The sequence below is a fragment of the Choloepus didactylus genome, chromosome 18 (genome assembly GCF_015220235.1).
Source record: "Choloepus didactylus isolate mChoDid1 chromosome 18, mChoDid1.pri, whole genome shotgun sequence".
Taxonomy (NCBI): domain Eukaryota; kingdom Metazoa; phylum Chordata; class Mammalia; order Pilosa; family Megalonychidae; genus Choloepus; species Choloepus didactylus.
This window is the reverse complement of record NC_051324.1, coordinates 34186703-34205744: the sequence shown is the minus strand read 5'-3', so window position 1 is coordinate 34205744 and position 19042 is coordinate 34186703. Positions and strand designations below refer to the sequence as shown.

The window sequence follows — 19042 nt, the reverse complement described above, 5'->3', positions numbered from 1 at the left end:
GGATTGAGAACATCTTCTTGATCAAAAGGGGAATGTGAAATGAAACAAAATAAAGTTTCAGTGGCTGGGAGATTCCAAATGGAGTCAAGAGGTCACTCTGGTGGGCACTCTTATACACTATATGGAGAACCCTTTTTAGGTTTTAATGCATTGGAACAGCTAGAAGTAAATACCTGAAGCTATCAAACTGCAACCCAATAGCCTTGACTCTTGAAGACGATTGCACAACAATGTAGCTTACAAGGGGTGACAGTGTGATTGTGAAAGCCTTGTGGATCACACTCCCTTTATCCAATGTACAGATGGATAAGTAGAAAAATGGGGACAAAAACTAAGTGAAGAATAGGATGGGACGGGGGGGATGATTTAGGTGTTCTTTTTTATTTTTTTTTTAATTCTTATTTTTATTCTTTCTGGTGTAAAGAAAATGTTCAAGGATAGATTGAGGTGATGAATGCACAACTGTATGATGGTACTGTGAACAGGTGACAGTACACCGTGGATGATTCAATGGTACGTGAATATATCTCAATAAAACTGAATTTTTAAAAAAAGATTTCAGATCGTTATGTTTTCTTGATGAATTGACCCTTTTATTAATATATGGTGCCTTTCTTGTCTCTTTTAATCGTTTTACTTTTGAAGTCTAATTTTTACACTTCGGATGATTGTATCGTATATGAACATATCTCAATAAAATTGAATAAAAAACAAACCAAAAAAAGGTTTCAGGAGATGGGGTGGGTAGAGATGGAGGTTGGGGGATTAATGGTGAGAAACATGAATGTACAGAAAGAACCACATGGAGAAGAGTATGAAGACGAGAGATGACCCGAGGTTCTTCAGCTTCTTGGGGTGATTAAGGTAAACAAAGGTAAAGAGCATAAGAAGCTTGGTCCCAAAGGTCTCAAGATAGTGGTGGCTGAGCTCTGAGCACAGAAGGTGAGGGGGAGAATAAAATGGCAAGGGGAGAGAGACACCAAGATCACACAGAACTCCAGAGTCACTTCTACCCTCCTGCCAGGGGTGGCGTGAAGGCCACGGCATAGAAGAATCCCTCTTGACATGATTTTAGCTGCTTTACCAGTGAAAACTTAAAAAAAAAAAGAAAAGAAAAGAGAAAGTATAGTTTATTTCATTTGCTCTCTGAGAAAGGCTGAAAAAGGACTTATATTTGAAAAACTATAAAATAAGACATATGGAGAAAGGTTAGATGACTCACTGAATATCATACTGCAACAGCCCTTTCAGAAGTATGAATAAAAGTATCAAAAGTAGATGTTACCTCTTTATATCCTGGTTTCAGTAAAAAGTATCAGTACTTTAAAAACAGAGAACTGAGTTAATGCTGTTAAGGTTAAAATATTAACAATCTAAGGAGTAAAAATTTATACCAAAAAAAAAAAAAAAACCTTTCAAAGCAAATACATGCAGAGCAAGATAAGCCTCCCCTTTAATTCTTCACTCCAAATTTTGCCTCTGATTTCTGATTCTCATTTCTTACTTTCATTTCCCACTGCCATTTATCTAGAACCCTATTTAATTTCTTGTTTTCATCTTTCTCCCCTCTAACCATAGCAATGAGTGGAGAGAATTAGACCATTAAAAATCCTTGGTTTATTTCTCTTCAATGGTCTATGCACAGAACTCTTCTTTACATTTTAATTATGTAATAGACACCTATGCAGCCATCACACATTTGCTTATAGAGAGACACACATCCTAAATGCGTCACCCTCTACCAAGTAACCACTATTCTATACTGATAGTGTGCCTATCACACTCTGCCACATAATCATACACACACAGAAAAAGTTACATTTTTATGTTCTCATATTTTAAAATGAGAAGACTTTTATTAGTTCATGTGCCTGTTTATTGTTGCCAACTATAAAGCTCTATAAATTCACTTGGCCTCAAATTAGATTCTTAACATGTTCTATAAAACAAAATAATGAAAATTCCAAAATATTCCCATATAAAAATCCATATATACACAAAAACTGGGAAGTACAGCACAGTAACAAGGGGACAAAATTATTAAAAATAAGTTTAAACAGTAGATACCAAGAAGATAGTGCACGTGAAAACAAATAAGGCCCACACCTCTTGTTTTTACGACTAAAAGCATTAAGGGGAAAGAAAACAAAATTATTCCACTCTCTGAAAGGCAAGAATCACAGCAGTCCCTTGCTAATAGTAAGAGGGAAGAGAAAATTTAAGTCTCCTTTACCTATTCATGAGATCAAAAGAAATAAATGAATCCCTTGATGTTTTTATCTTTTTCTTTTGTTACAACATCTAGCACCAGAGAGAAGAAAGCACTATGCACTATTAAAGCCATGATGCCCATGAAAATTCCTCTGTAATGCTTGAATCTTTCAAAGGGTCTGAGATAACTTCTTTAAAGATACTTTCAGCTTTATATTGTCCTCCAAATAAAATCCAATTCAAAATTTATTTATTTCCTTTTTTTTAAACAAAAAGTCATACAGAGCTTTTACTATTCAAAGCAATGTTAAGGAAAATTACATAAAACTTGAAATTAGAGCAAAATGCTAAATTTCAGCTTTGAGCCAAAAGGAAATGAAAGGGATTAGATTTAACCTCCTGTCCAAAAACTTTAAGCAGATATTTAAAAATATGAAAAATCAGTTTTTTCACATTGGACAAACTACAGCACAGGTCACTGATCCTCAAGACAAGTGAAACAATGTGAGCCATGTGAATGCCCCAGCTTACTGCAGATTTGTTTAAGTACTGTCAGTACCTGCTTTTACCCTATGATAGCAGATGTAAATAGTTGCAACAGACACTATAGGGTCCAAAACCCTAAATTATTATTATCTGGACCTTTAAAAAAATGTTTGCAGATTCCTACTATGGACCTAAAGGCTATTCCAGGCAAACCAAAGAGAAAAAGCAAGCATTGCCCCAGAACAAAGCCCAAAATATCTAAAGGAATACAAAAAATTCCAGCCCTGACAACATATAACTCAGAATACATGCTATCGAATCCAAATTCCCAGGCATGCAAAGAAGCAGAAAAATATAACCCACAATAAGGTGAAAAGTCAGTTCAAACCGATTAGACAAAGACATTAAAACTGCTATGATAAATATACTGTTTACACAAGAATGTAGAAGAAAGCATCAGTGTGTGTGTGTACACACACACATTCACACTCACTGGAGACTCAGAAAGACAAAGAAGAGAAAGGGACAGAAAACTATTTTGAAGAAATAATGGCAAAATACTTCCCAAATCTGATGAAACTCATGAATATACACATCCAGGGAGCACAATAAACTATAAGCAATATAGGCTCAAAGAGAACTACAGCAACACAGATTATGGTGAAACTGTGACAGTCCAAAGACAAAGAGAGAATAGTTAAATCAGCAAAAGGGATCCGCACTAAGATTAACAACGGATTTCGCCTTGTAAACCATGGAGGCCAGAAGACAGTGGGAGGATATATTTAAATTCCTTAAAGAAAAAAAAAACTGTCAATCAAGAATTCTATATCCAGCAAAATTATCCTTCAAAAATTAAGGGTTAAGGTGGGGCAACATGGCCACATAGAGATGAGTGGAATTTAGTGAGTCCCCTAGAGCAACTAGTAAATAGTCAGGAACAACTAGGAAATAGACTGGAACAACTGTTGCAGGACATCCGTGACTGGACACACTTCATACATCAGCCTGGATTGGGTGGAACGGCTGAGATCACAGCATAGAACTGTAAGTAAAGCTCCCCAAACCAGGGAGCTGGTGCCCCTCCCCCACTGACATGGCAGGCTGAGCTGAAACACTAACCTTGTGGGAAAAAGAAGCAGGTTACCCGGACAACAGAAAGTAACTCAACCAAGCCCCAACTGTGGTTTTAATTAACAAATTTGGACTACTGAATACAAGCTACAAGCACAGATAAACCCGGAGCAAACAGGAAAGGAATCTGAGGTTCCTCCTGGCAGAAAGGGGGCAGGGCTGATGGAAAAAAAAGAAAACATAAATAAAAACAGAGGCTTTTGGAGATGACTGAGCTCAGAATAACGGAAAATGGCTGTGTCCCAAGAAAAGAGGCACAGAGAGCGGGGTACTAACAGTGGTCAACCGGTGAAACTGGGGTCTGGAGACTGGCTCTGAAAAGAAGCTTTTACTGTTTTTCTTTTTTCTTTCCTCTCATTCTAAGTAGCTCATTAGAAAAAAGCCTCAGGCATTTTCAACTGTCAGCACTAACCCAGGAAAGAGAGACAAAGGAGTAATTCAAGTGTAGAAAATAACCCCTAAAGGGTTTATCTTCCCTAAGAAAAGGGGGGTGGGGCCAAGCTCAAGTGGCAGCACTCCCTCAGAGAATTCAGACCCCAGGGCCTTCAGGTAAAAAAAAGAAAAAGAAACGGAAACAACTTAAGCTTGGCTTCTGATACCCTCAGCACCTCACCAAGATAAGGTCCCTGAGAATTAAAGAGGCCAGACCTCTTTACACCAGTGGAGAGCTGCAGGCTGAAAAGCGCCACCTGTGGGCAGGATAGGAAAAGCACAGAGTCTAGAAGCCTCACGGGAAAGTCTGACAATCTGCTCTGTCTACCCCTAAGGGAAACCTGCTACTGAATACAGCCTCCTCTTGAGACTTGGGCCCGTCTGGTCTGTGAAAATCTGATTGGGGTAATCAAGGAAACCAGATGCCTAGACAACAGAATACTACAAATCACACTAGGAAAAATGAAGATATGGCCCTGCTAAAGGAACCAGCTTACACTTCAACTAAGATACAGGAATTGAAAAAACTAGCCATTAATCAAAAAGATCTCCTAAAACTTTCCAAAAATCAAATCAAGTTGATGGAAGATATGGCAAAAGAAATGAAAGATATAAATAAAATATTGGGTGAACAAAAAAGAACTCAAAAGTTTGAAAAAACAATTGGCAGAATTTATGGGAATGAAAGGCACAATACAAGAGATGAAAAACACAATGGAGACATACAACAGCAGATTTGAAGAGGCAGAAGAAAAGATTCATGGACTGGAGGACAGAACATCTGAAATTCTACACACAAAAGAACAGATAGTGTAAAGAATGGAAAAATATGAGCAGCATCTCAGGGAACTGAATGATGACATGAAGCACACAGAATGTGAATGTCATGGGTGTCCCAAAAGGAGAAGAGAAGGGAAAAGGGGCAGAAACAATGACGGAGGAAATAATCACTGAAAATTTCCCAGCTCTTATGAAAGACATAAAATTATAGTTCCAAGAAGCGCAGTACACCCCAAACAGAACAGATCTGAATAGACCTACATCAAGACACTTCATAATCGGATTATCAAATGTCAAAGACAGAGAATTCTGAAAGCAGCAAGAAAAAAGCAATCCATCACATTCAAGGGAAACTCAATAATACTATGTGCATATTTCTCAGTAGAAACCATGGAGGCAAGAAGGCAGTGGTATGATATATTTAAGATACAGAAAGAAAAAAAAACTGCCTACCAAGAATTCTATATCTGGCAAAACTCCCCTTCAAAAATGAGGGCAAGTTTTAAATATTCTCAGACAAAGAGACACTAAGAGAGTCTGTGAACAAGATACCTGCTCTATGGGAAATACTAAAGGGAAAACTAGACAGGTAGGAAGAGATAGGAGAAAGAGGTTTGGAGCACAAAACTGGGTGATGATAGCAAAATAATATAAGTACACTGAACAAAGATGACTGTGAGTACTGTTGAAGGAGACTCACAGCCAGAGTCCAGCAGCTATGAATGTCAGCATTATCCCATTCAGCAAATGTTAAACAGTCTGAAAAAAGAGGTCAGACTTCAATTAGAGATACGAACAAAATGGACCACGTTAGGACCAAAGTAAATCAGACTAAAGGGTAAAGGACGAGATTGATGGTAATTTTAAAACTTCAACTTCTGTGTGAGACCAAAGGAAAAGATGTTTATTTGGTGTAAAATCTATATTTTTTGTAACACATTATACAATTTAACTTGTATGGTCAGTTTATTCAAACAACATAATTACATGGAACATTTAATAGGGGGTGAAATCTAGTTGGTTTGCAGAGGTTAGTGAGAAGCCCCAGTACATCCCAGAGTAATTTGGGCAGTGTTCTAGTTTGCTAATGCTGCAGAATGCAAAACACCAGAGATGGATAGGCTTTTATAAAACAGGGGTTTATTTTGCTACACAGTTACAGTCTTAAGGCCACAAAACGTCCAGGGTAACACATCAGCAATCGGGTAACTTCACCGGAAGATGGCCAACGGCGTCCGGAAAACCTCTGTTAGCTGGGAAGGCACGTGGCTGGCCTCTGCTCCAAAGTTCTGGTTTCAAAATGGCTTTCTCCCAGGACGTTCCTCTCTAGCAAGCTTGCTCTTCTTCAAAACGTCACTCACAGCTGCACTTCGTTTCATCTCTGAGTCAGCATGTTTATATGGCTTCACTGATCAAGGCCCACCCTGAATGGGTGGGGTCACACCTCCATGGGAGTATCCCACCAAAGTCACCACCCACAGCTGGGTGGGGCACATTCCAAGCAAATCTAACCAGCACCAAAACGTCTGTCCCAAAAGACCACAAAGATATGGCATTTGGGGGACACAATACATTCAAACCAGCACAGGCAAAGAATAAAAATGTAGTTGCAAAGTCCCCTTGAGGGACTGGGGGAAAAAGTGGAAATATTAAATTTCCCCTCTGAGGAATTAATAATATTCTCACAAGCACTGGGGGCCGAGCCCTCAATCTTGGTGCTTACAGTTACGAAATTTTTACTGCAAAGGAGTGGCTAAGCCTACTTATATTTGTGCCTAAGAGTCACCCCCAGAGAACCTCTTTTTTTGCTCAGATGTGGCTTCTTTCTATAGGTCAACTCTGCAGGCAAACTCACTGCCCTCCCAGTTACATGGGACATGAAGCCCAGAGATGTAAATCTCCCTGGAAACATGGGACATGACTCATAGGGATGAGCTAGGCCCTGGCATTTTGGGTTTGAGAAAGCCTTCTTGGTCCAAAAGGGAGAAGAGAAATGAAACAAAATAAAGTTTCAGTGGCTGACAGATCTCAAATAGAGTCAAGATGTCATTCTTGAGGTTATTCTTATGCATTATATAGATATCCCTTTTTAGTTTTCAATGCATTGGATTAGCTAGAAGGAAATACCTGAAACTGTTGAACCGCAACCCAGTAACCTTGATTCTTGAAGATGGTTGTATAACTATATAGCTTACAGTGTGTGACCATGTGATGGTGAAAACTTTGTGGCTCCCACTCCCTTTATACAGTGTTTGGACAGATAGATAGAAAAATGAAAACAAAAAGTAAATTAATAGTAGGGAGGGATGGGGGTACGGGATGTTTTGGGTATTTGTACTTTAACTTTTATTCTTATTCTTTTTTGTATGTGGTAATGAAAAAGTTCAAAAATTGATTGTGGTGATGAATGCACGACTATATAATGGTACTGTGAACAACTGATTGTAAATGTGGATGATTGTATGGTATGTGAATATATCTCAATAAAATTGAATTTTTTAAAAACGAAGGATTTTCTTGTTTATTTTTATTTTAGGAGAGTGATGAAAATGTTCAAAAAAAAAGAAGAAGAAGAAGGAGAAATTAAGACATTTACAAATAATAAACGCTACAGGAGTTCAATACAAGGCTGAAATAAAAAGACAGTAATGCAAAGCCTTAAGAAAAATAAGAACATGGTAAAGGTAACCACATAGATAAATATAAAATCCAGTGTAATTGTACTTTTACTTTTTAATTGCTTTCCCCCATATGACTTAACAAGCAAATGTGTAAAACAATAATTAAAATCTATGCTTTTGCATGTACAATACATAAAGATACAACCTGAGACAATAACAACATAAAGGAGGAGGGAGGGAGATACACAGGAGTACAGAGCTTGTATACTACTGAAACTATGTTGATACTATTTGAGCTAGGGAGTTTCTAGTTTAATATGTTAACCATAATTATAAAGGTAACTACTAAGAAAATAACTAATAAATATAAAGTGAAGGAAAGAAGCAGATCAAAACGGTACACTCAAAAAAGCAACTAAGTATAAAAGAAGGCAGTAAGAAAGTAACGGAGGTTAAAAAAAAACACTACAACAAGACATAATGAAAAGGAATAGCTAAATAGCAGAGATAAATCCTTCCTTATCAGTAAATACCTTAAATGAAAATGAATTAAACTTTCCTATTAAAAGGAAGAGATGGCAAACTACATGAAAAAAACCACCATCTATCTATATGCTCTCTACAAGAGACTCACTTTAGGGAAGAAGGTGGAAAAAGATATTCCATGTAAATAGTAATCAAGGGAGAGCTGGAGTAGCTACACTACTGTCAAACAAAATAGACTTAATTGTTCACGACTGCTTTTTTTTTTTTTACTTTTTTTTACTTTTTTTACTAATGTTTATTTCATTTTATTTAATTTTTAACAATCAAAAATTAAAAGCAAAACACAAACAATAAAAAACACATCTCAAACTGAACAAAGCAAAAGTTTAAGAAAAACAACCTAATGTAAGTACTTTCCTTCAGCATCATGCTCCTAGTTTGCATTAATGTGGTATCTTCAATGCATTTGATGAAAGATCATTTCTAATATTGTAAACTGTACTGTTAATTCAGGCCATGTATTTTCATACCAGTCATGTGTATTGCTGCACACTCCTATGTTACTAATTTTCCTGTCTTTTCTTCTAGATAGTTACATATACACTACTTCATGTCCAACTTATGCACTTTCAAATATAGATTTCTCAGCTGAACATGATGTGCAGAATCTGCTACAGTCAACAACTGCCAAGAGATGGAAACAATCCAAGTGTCCTTCAACAGAAGAATGAATAAACAAAATGTGGTATATACATACAACGGAATACTATGCAGCACTAAGAAGGAACGAGGTCCTGAGACATATTACAAATGGATGAACCTTGAAGACATAATGCTGAGTGAAATAAGCCAGACACAAAAGGAGAGATATTGTATGTTACCACTAAGGTAACTCCCTGAAGAATGTAAAATCAGTGTCTTATAATGTAGAATTTAGGGGACCTAGAGATAGACAGAAGCTAGTGAAGGGGGAATGATAACGTAATATGTATAGACATGTTAATGACGGTGAACTTAAAGGTATGGGAACTGACGGGGTGATGACGGTTTGTTAACGGGATTATAAGATCAGTGCTGCACTGAAGGCGAACACGATGGAAAGTGGTTCTTTAAAGGCATGTAACCCACAGAGTTCCACTACATTATATATTTCTAAGATATAACACTGTACAAAGAGTTAACAACAGAGTAGTATATGGAAAAACTACCCATTACATATTATACACCATATATAATAGGAATATCTCACCAGCACTGCACTAATAATAGGGATGAATAATTAGCAGCTGATAAGAGCTCTGGGATGCTTTTTGTTATGATAATTGTTTAAAATCAAGAGTCATAATGATTATACAACTAAGTGAAGATAATGTGAGACAATGATTGCTTACCATGGACAGAATACATGCTATGCGAAATTAGGAACCCCCTACTTAATAAGTCCAGTCCTCAATCTTGAGGCTTGCTCTTGTGAAACTCAGGGCTGTAAACGGAAGGCTAAGCCTTCCTATAATTATGCCTAAGAGACACCTCCAGAGAACCACTTTTGTTGCTCAGATGTGGCCTTTCTCTCTCTAAGACCAACTCAGCAAATAAATTCATTAACCTCCCCCCTCCATGGGACATGACTCCTGGGGGAGTGAATCTCCCTGGCATGGCAACATGGGACACAACTCTCAGGAATGAGCCTGGTCCTGGCATTGAGTGATTGAAAATGCCTTCTTGACCAAAAGGAGAAAAAGAAAGGTAACAAATAAAGTTACAATGGCTAAGAGATTTCAAATAGAGTCGAGAGGCTATCCTAGAGGTTACTCGTATGCAAGCTCCAGCTCAATATTCCAAATACCCACAGTATGTCAAGCCCTAACCAACACTAAGTCTTGAAACACCTAGGTCCCTATCTGAGATGCTGTAAAAGTTTCACTCACTAAGTTTATCTCTCAGAAACTTAAATCCACCAGAGTGTTCCTACACCAGACAAGTCCTTAAACTGAGAAGCAACAGCCTCTTTAAGAACAACAACATTATGCAGCCCCCTCCCCCATTAATGTCGACACCCCTTTTTAATATGAGCAAGTTAGGGTAGTCACTGTCTAGACACCCCTGAAGATTGAGAAGGTGATTAAATGAGAGGAAGTGGTAGCAACAGACAATACAGGATTCAACAAACGATTACAAATACTGAATCTTTATAGAAATATTTTTTATATGCTAGGGTATTAAAATAGTTAGAAGGAAATAACTGAAATGGAAGAACTGTAACCTATAACATTCTTTTAAAATTGCTCTATAGATACTCGTTAAATTGTACTTTGAAAGTTATCATCTTTCTGTATATATCTTATATATAACAATAAGGAAAAAACTGAAACTGGAACTGTAACCCAAATCATTCTTTGAAATTACCTATATAACTACTCATTAAATTGTACTTTGAAAGTTATCACATTTCTATACATATGTCATACCTCACAATAAGAAAATAACTGAAATTATGGAACTGTAACCCATCACATTCTTTGAACTCTGTTCTCTAACTACTTGTTAAATCATATTTTGAAAGTTATCACTGTTATGTATATATGTTAAATTTCACAATAAAAAGGTATTAAAAATAGACTTTTACTCAAAAAAGATTACAAGAGACAAAGAAGAATATTATATACTGATTTAATCCAGCAAGAATATATAATAATTATAAACATAAGTGCACCTAACAGAATCCCAAAATCCATGAAGGGAAAAATAATTCTACCATAATAGTTGAAGACTTCAATATACCACTTTCAATAACCGACATGAGTGCTAAACAGAAAATCAGTAGGGGACTACAACAATACAATAAACCAACTACACCTAATGGACATAAATGGAATACTCCATCCAACAACAACAAAATATACATTCTTCTCAGATGCAGAATCGCCAAAAATCAAATCCTAATATAAATTTAAATCTTAGTAAATTCAAAAAGATTAAAATCATCAGTCCACACACCAAACAAGGGAAGTGGGAGTCACAAAGCCTTCACAACCACATGGCCACACCGTGTAAGCTACACAATCATACAATAGTCTTCAAGAATAAAGGCCACCAGGTTGCAGCTCAACAGTAGAGTAGAAAGATGGGGACAGAGAGTAAATGAATAATACGGAGGTATGGGTGGGGGGGATGTTTTGGATGTTCTTTTTTGCTTTAGTTTTTACTTTTATTCTTTTTTTGAGTGTGGAATAGCTGGCAGTAAATACCTGAAACTATCGAACTACAACCCAGAACCCATGAATCTTGAAGACGATTGTATAAAGATGTAGCTTATGAGGGGTAACAATGTGACTGGGAAAGGCATATGGACCACACTCCCCTTTGTCCAGTGTATGGATGGATGGATGAGTAGAAAAATGAGGGAAAAAAAAAAAAGGCACCCAGTGTTCTTCTTTACTTTAATTTCTATTATTATTTTTGTGTGTGTGGTAATGAACATGTTCAAAACTTAATTTTGGTGATGAACACACAACAATATAATGGTACTGTGAAAAATTGAATGTACGCTTTATATGACTGTATGGTATGTGAATATATCTCAATAAAATTGAATTTTAAAAAAAATGAACGTTCAGGAATTGATTGTGGTGATGGATGCATGACTGTGGTGGTGCTATGGACAGCAGATTGTGCACTGTGATGGTTGCATGGTTTGTGATTATATCTAAATGAAGCTCAATAATTAAAAAAGAAAAGATTAAAATCTTAAAAATATCTTCTTGGATCACAATGGGAAGAAGCTAGAAATCAGGAACAGAAGAAAAACTGGAAATATAATAAATCTGTGGAAATTAAACAACACACTATTAAGTCAAAGGAGAAATCACAAAATACTAAGAGACAAATGAGTGCAAAAGCATAACATGCCAAAACTTACAGGGAAATTTATAGCTGTAAAAGCCTACATTAAAAAAGAAGCAAAATCACAAATCAATAACACAAAATCAGTAACTTCACATCTAAAGGAACTGGAAAAAGAAAAACAAAATAATCCCAAAGTTAGCACAAGTTCTAGCACAAGTTCGGGCAACAAAAAGAAATAAAAGGCAGCCAAATTGGAAAGAAAGAAGTATAACTATCCCTATGTGGAGAAGACATGATCCTACATATAGAAAATTCCGAAGAATCCACAACAAAGACTAGAACAAATAAATGAATTTAGCAAAGTTGCAGAGTACAACATTTGGCTATCGTGACTAATGCTGCTGTGAATGCTGGTGCTCATTCCTTTTCATGGTTGATTAATATTCCACTGTATGGTTTACCACACTTCATTTACCCAAATCATCAGTTTATGGAAAATGGGTTGTTTTCACTTTGGGCTATTATGAATACTGCTGCTGTAAATATTCTTGTACACGTTCTCGTTTGGAGATTTTTTTTTTTTCCATTTCTCTTAGTTACATAACTAGAAGTTTAACTGCTGTGTCATATTGTATGTTTAACATTTTGAGGAATGCCAAACTTTTCTAAACTGGCTACACCATTTTACATTTCCACAGGCAATGTATGAAGGTTCCAATTTTTCCACAACCTCATCCACACTTGCTATTGTCTTTTTGATGACAAACAATCCTGGGGGATACAAGTAGATGAGGGGACTTTTTACAGTGATGGAAAGCCTTTGCAATGATCGGGTAGTAACTGCACATCTGTCAAAACTCAGATAAAACTCATATAAAACTGCATATAAATTATTTCTCAATAAAGCTAATTTTTAAAAAACTACTTATTTTAAAATAAGTGTTACTTAGTAAAATGTAAGTTTTCACTTTCATATCTAAAAATGAGTTAAGATAAATGATCATAGATTTCAAAAAACACAACTTCTCCATTCACTAAGCCACCCATATTCTTCTTTAGAGTTCAACAGTAAAAAGCATTTAAGCTGTACTGATATTAATCAGCATCTCAATTACAGGTCTGTTTATTTGGGTCAGAATCATTAAGCTCACATGTAACTTAGTTGTTTCATGTTACACCTTTGTTGTTATCTGATTCCAGGTATCAGTCTACCTTTTGAGGCTAAGTTGTGTAAAGGAAAACAATATTTCTTTTGAAGGTTTGACTTAAGTTTAAGAGAATGTATTTGGAACAGACTGTAGCAGTCTTTAGGATTTACTTCATCCTTATGGCTTAAAATTTTAAATGCAGTTCCTATGTTGACTATTTTCACCACTCTTCACCCTTAAAACAACTAATTACCCCAAATAGAGTGAAGATACTGATATAAGTAAGTATTTTAGAAATTCAAAAAACGAGAAGCAGATCTACTTTTTATGTATTTTAATGAACATCCAAGTATGTGATTTAATTTTTTTGTTTTACTTTTGTTTTCGTTTTATTGTGATTTTCTTTTTGTTTTGCTTTTTTAATTTTTGTTTGTTTTTAATTTTTGTCTTTTTCGCATTGTTGTTGTAGTGTATAAGTTTAGCAGTCAGAGAGGTTGCCTAGGAACAGAAAAACATGGATTTGATAAAAGTGTTTCCTTGTAGTAATGGAAAAATCATATCCTGGAACACAGAGAAGCCTAAGTGGCTAAGAAGTAAACTTTAAAATTTAAATTCTAGCTCTAGTGTTTATCAACTGTGTGACTTTATGCTAGTCACTTAACCTCTTTAAGGTGTCCCAAGAAGAGAAATAGATGGGTAGTCAACTAAATTCTTACTTGACCTATATAAACAGAAGAGTTCTAAGTCAAGTAAACAGAAGTCTAACTTCAATTACCGAAACAGAGTCTCAGCCCCTCAGTCAAATCTCAAAACTTGATCTACTTAACAGATCGAGAACCTTCTGAATAAAGGGGAAGCCAGATCCTCTTGAGGAAGGAACTGCTACACTGACAAAGATTTATACTATATTTTAATCCCAGCCTTCCCCAAAGGGACATATAGCCTTTTAGCAAGGAGACTGGGCACTGGCGGAAAGCAGATAAGACTTTGGGGGATAACTGGACACTGGCACTGAATGGACATTAATTCCAGGAGATCCAAAATGTCACAAGTCAGAGCATGTAGGTATGAAGATCAGGTGATCAAGAGAGTTTTAGTGCAGGTCCATCTCATAGGCGGTCCAGTGGGTCCTAGTACCCATCCTGAGGTTATTTCCCTAGTTTTAGAATATTTAATTAGAATAGACATATTCAGCAATATACAGAAACTGTCACCTGGAAAATATCATCAAACATAATTCACTTAATTTATAAATTTACTTCCTTCCTTTCCTATTTAGTATACTTCCCTCTCTTACTATAACCTCCATAGGTTATTGCAAGTTAAAAATGGGTATGAAATAAGAAAACTCTTAGATCAATTTCTGAAATCCAACACCCTGACATCACCTCTAAGACAGACACTGCCCTCTAGTAGCAGTGTTTCTCTGACCAAAAATATTAAATAAATTTAAGTTTTTTTTTCCAGAATTAGACTGCTTGTGTTTTGGTTGAACAGTCTTATTTTTTTCATTTGTTTGTTTGGTTTTTTTTTGGTTGAAAGATTTACTTCTTTGAACATAGTGTTAAAATTTAACAAGTTGACATTCATTTCTTCTCCCTCATGTAAAAACATTCTTATATATGTACAAACTAACCAGCTCCCACTCCCTATTCAAAGTTCCATGTAATTATGATGTTTGAATAAGCTGACCATACAAGTTAAATTATACAGTGTGTTACAAAAATATATAGATTTTGCATCTAATAAACATCTCTTCCTTTGGTCTCAAACAGAAGTTGAAGTTTTAAAACACCTTCAATATAGTCCTTTGCCCTTTAGTCTGATTAACCTTAGTCCTAACCAGGTCCATTTCATTCATATCTGTAATTGAAGTCTGATCTCTTTTTCAGACTCCTTAACATGTGCTGAATGGGATAATGCTGACATTCATAGCTGCCGGACTCGGGCTAAGTCGCAGATGTCACACAGAAACCCAAAGTTCCAGGGACCAACCAGGTTATAGACAAAGAGCTCAGCATCTCAGAATTGAGAAACAGCCATTACAGCTAAGAAAAGATGTAACTGCTGTAAGAGTGTACAATCTAGGAACCTTTACAATAAGCCTTCTCCTGACAATCTATGCTTTAAGATTCAATTCTCAGAGTTTACACATTATAATTAGTCCATATTAGTGAGGCATTATAATGTTTGTCTTTTCATTTCTGGTTTATTTCACTCAACATACTGTGCTTAATGTCCATTCACCTAGTTGGATACCTCACAACTTCATTCCTTCTTGTAGCAGCTCAATATTCCATCGTATATGCTAAATTCACATATTCTAAAAGAATTAATTCTATTATTGTCTACATACACAAATAAGTCATCTATGAATAAAGATAACTGCACTTTTTTCTAATCTTTTTACATTTTATTTATACCTTGTATTGACAATTGCAGTGGCTGGGATCTGTAGTAAAACAGTAAATAGAAGTGGTGAAAGAAACCACTCCAAAGTCAGCGGGAAAGCATTCAATATGTCTGCACCACTGAGTATGATGCTGACTGTAGACGTTTTGGTCATAGTGAGGAAGTTTCTATTCCTAGTTTGCTGAAAATTTTCTTTATTATAAGTGACTACTGAGTTTTGTCAAAGGTTTTTTCCACATCTACTGAACTGATCATCTGGATTTTCTTCTTCATTCTATTAATGTGGTGAGTTGTGATGACCGATTTGCAAATACTAACCAATCTTGTATTCCTGGAACAAAACTCATTTGGTCCAGATGAGTAATTCTTTTTATATATCACTGAGTTCTATTTGCTAATATTTCTATTTAAATTATACCTAATAGAAAAGAAGAAAAAAGGAGGGAGGGAGGGAGGGAAATAGCTCAAAGCCCATAATTACATAAGAACAACTGAGGGAGAACCTAAGATGGCGGCTAGGTGAGACAGGCAAAAAAACACCTCCATGAAAAATACTAGATAAAAACCAGAAGGTGACCCAGAATACAGGTTTCAGCGATGCACTGGCTGGACAAGGTCTGCTAGAACCACAGGGGCCATACACTTGGTGAAACCGGGAGTCTGCATTCTGAAACAAGTGAGTAAGCCAGCTGAAAGACCCAAGACCAGCGGCCACAATGCGGTGTGGGGAAGCCGGGGGTTGGCATTTGGAGACAGACTGGTTCTTTTTTTAAAAAAAAAAAAGAGAAAAACCCAGGAGCGGCTGCAGTTGCAATGGTGGGAACACGGCAGGAGCGGGCTGAGCCGGCATCTCAGTGTCTGGCATGGAGGATAGCCCGCGGCAGATTCTCTCAGGGCCAGGGGAGCGGAGGGGAGGGCCACTGCTTGCAGCTGGTCCCCCGGAGGGCTGGAGATACTCCTGCCTGGGGCCATGCCCACAGCCCAGAGCCCTGCCAGTTGTCCCGGAGCTGGGAAGGAGGAACTGTGCGAGGAGGGGGGAGGGGTTGAGACACCCCCTTCAGCCATCTTTGCATCAGGCTGGGAGCAACCCTGCATGACCCAGCGGCCCAGGGCTTCCCTTGAGGGACGGCGCGCACTGGTGACATAGCACAGCATTCCCTCAGCAGAGGTCCTGGAAGATCACAGCTGAAAAGAGGGGCCCACTTGGAAAACCCAGGGACGCTACGTCAATGCTGGTGGTTTGTGGGTCAGTGACAGAGAGAGTCTGGGGCAGAACTGAAATGAAGGCTTAGACTCTTGCAGAGGGCCTTGAATCTCTGGGAACAACTGGGGGGTTGGAATATTAAAGCTGCCCTGCCTCCCTAGCCACCCGGACACATGCCCCACATTCAGGGCGGACGGCTCCAGCAACACACCCAAACTGAGTTCACCAACTGAACCCCACAAGAATCATTTCCCCACACACCACAAGGACGAACTTGAGGAGAGCTGACTTGAGGGGTATAGGTGACTCGCAGATGCCACTTGCTGGTTAGTTAGAGAAAGTGTACGCCACCAACTTGTATTTCTGAAAAATTAGATTGGTATTTTTTTTTTTACAACTTGAAAGAACCCTATCAAGCATAGCAAATGCCAAGAGGCCAAAAACAACAAAAAATCTTAAAGCATATGATAAAACCAGACTATATGGAGAACCCAATCCCAAATACCCAAATCAAAATATCAGAAGAGACACAGTACTTGACACAACTAATCAAAGAACTACAATCGAGAAACAAAAACATGGCAAAGGATATAAAGGACATGAAGAAGAGCATGGCACAGGATATAAGGGACATAAAGAAGACCCTAGAAGAGCATAAAGAAGAAATTGCAAGAGTAAATAAAAAATAGAAGATCTTATGGAAATAAAAGAAATTGTTGGCCAAATTAAAAAGACTCTGGATACTCATAATACAAGATTAGAGGAAGCTGAACAACGACTCAGCGTCCTAGAAGTCCACAGAACAGAAAATGAAAGAATAAAAGAAAGAATGGAGAAAAAAATTGAAAAAATTGAAACGGATCTCAGGGATATGACAGATAAAATAAAACATCCAAACTTAAGACTCATTGGTGTCCCAGGAAGAGAAGGGTAAAGGTCTAGAAAGAGTATTCAAAGAAATTGTTGGGGAAAACTTCCCAAACCTTCTACACAATATAAATACACAAAGCATAAATGCCCAGCAAACCCCAAATAGAATAAATCCAAATAAACCCACTCCAAGACATTTTCTGATCAGACTCTCAAATACTGAAGAGAAGGAGCAAGTTCTGAAAGCAGCAAGAGAAAAGCGATTTACCACATACAAAGGAAACAACATAAGACTAAGTAGTGACTACTCAGTGGCCACCATGGAGGCGAGAAGGCAGTGGCATGACATATTTAAAATTCTGAGAGAGAAAAATTTCCAACCAAGAATACTTTATCCAGCAAAACTCTCCTTCAAATTTGAAGGAGAGCTTAAATTTTTCACAGACAAACAAATGCTGAGAGAGTTTGCCAATAAAAGACCTGCTCTACTTCAGATATTAAAGGGAGCCCTACCAACAGAGAAACAAAGAAAGGAGAAGGAGATATAGAGAATTTAACAGATATATAGAACCTTACATCCCAAATCGCCAGAACACTCATCTTTCTCTAGTGATCATGGATCTTTCCCCAAAGTGGACCATATGCTGGGACATAAAACAAGCCTCAATAAATTAAAAAAAAAATTTTGAATATATTCAAAGCACATTCTCCGTCCACAATGGAATACAAATAGAAGTCAATAATTTTTTAATTGTAACTCCACTATTTACTTCCTACATGATATAAAATACACAAACTCTAATGACAAATCAGTGGTTTTGAACTCAATGTAAAATATGTAATTTTTCACAAGAACTACATAAAGGTGGGGGAATGGAGGAGTATAGATACATAGTTTATGTGTCCTATTGAAGTTAAGTTGGTGTCAAAGAAAAACAAGAGTGTTATGGATTTAAGAGGTTAATTTTAAGCCCCACAGTAAACACAAAGAAATTATCAGAGAAGATGACCATAGAGATGAAAAGTAGAGTATGGGTTAAGAGAAATGGGGGAAGGGGCAATGGGGAGTTAAGAAATGAGTGTAGGGTTGCTGTTTGAGGTGAAGAGAAATTTCTAGTAATGGAGGGTGGGAAGGTCATCACATTACAACATTCTAAATGTGATTAATCCCACTAATGGAATGCTAGGGAGGGGGTAGAATGGGAAGATTTAGGATGTATATATGTTTCCACAATTGAAAAAAAAAAAGACAGTCTAAAGAGATGACAATTAAATGCCAAGGATGATCCTGGATGGGATCTGAAGATGGATGAGAGGAGGCTCAAAGGGACACAGATGAGACATAAGAAAAAAAAAAAAAGGAAATATAGAATGTCAGCTTTTTATCAATGTTGAATCTCTGGTACTTCTTA

General features: G+C 37.0%; 1 protein-coding gene across 6 annotated transcripts in view; it reads right to left on the bottom strand.

The window, feature by feature from the left end:
• Positions 1–19042, bottom strand: part of BCAS3 (BCAS3 microtubule associated cell migration factor) — a 799405-nt gene that overhangs the window by 664632 nt on the left and 115731 nt on the right. The gene's annotated exons all lie outside the window — the stretch shown is intronic.